Below are 1,018 nucleotides of genomic sequence, written 5' to 3' on the forward strand. Positions count from 1 at the left end.
CACTATCCATGTATGATGTAACAGAGCATATTTTATCAGTAAGATCAGCCACACAAGCACTCACAAACATTAGAATCTTATCCCATTGCACACTTACAAAGAATTCTCACCAAAGCAACCTATAAACTTGCTATACTAATACTAGCACAATCATCAGTTCAATTCACTATTAATCCAGCTCAACACAAGTCAACAAAATTCTTGTCGTTAGAAACACTGGACAAACTTACCTGAACCAGATTAACTGAGTGGATTAGACTAAGCAATTCAACAAACACATGGTAAGCATACCAACCCAACAAGTATAGTTTAATTTTTTTATTTATTATCATATATGATCAAATCTAGAAAGTATTAGTAGGGATAGTAGGCTGCTTGTTTACCTCGTTGCAGGATTAACCAATCTAAGCAGAGAATTATTAGGAACAACCACATCAGAAATAGGTGTCCTCAATGCCTTGTCCTGATTCTCAAGACACTAATCAGTCAATTTCAACTAACACTAATGGAAAAAAATATTAAGAGATTTAGTACTTGCGTATTAATCTTCATTTGTGAGAAATCGAGAAGGAATTATTTGATTTTTAAAGGTATGCTTCTAAATCTTAGCTTTTGAGGACAGCAAGAACTTGTTGTTATCAAATATGGTGATTGTATTCTCCCAATTGAAGAGTTACGAACATTGCTATGATCCTATGGAGTTAAGAATTCGTAATTATAACCTAACTTCATAACAAATTTAATGATCAATTATGTCTCTTCCAAAATCCTAGCTATTTGACTTTCATTTATGCAGAATTTCAAATCAAGTCAAACGAAGTGTATTTATCAATAAGTGTTACTATGCAGAGAAGCTATGATAATCAAGTCAAGCACCGAGAAGAAGTGGATGACGATGGCTAGCACTCTATTGCAGAAACGACGAACAATTGTGATTGTGATGATGATCTCCACCGCTTTCGACCTCCTGGTTCCTCAAGTTTTGAATCCCCAAGTCCACAGCTACAGGTTGGAAGCA

The sequence above is a fragment of the Arachis ipaensis genome, chromosome B09, assembly GCF_000816755.2.
Source record: "Arachis ipaensis cultivar K30076 chromosome B09, Araip1.1, whole genome shotgun sequence".
NCBI lineage: Eukaryota > Viridiplantae > Streptophyta > Magnoliopsida > Fabales > Fabaceae > Arachis > Arachis ipaensis.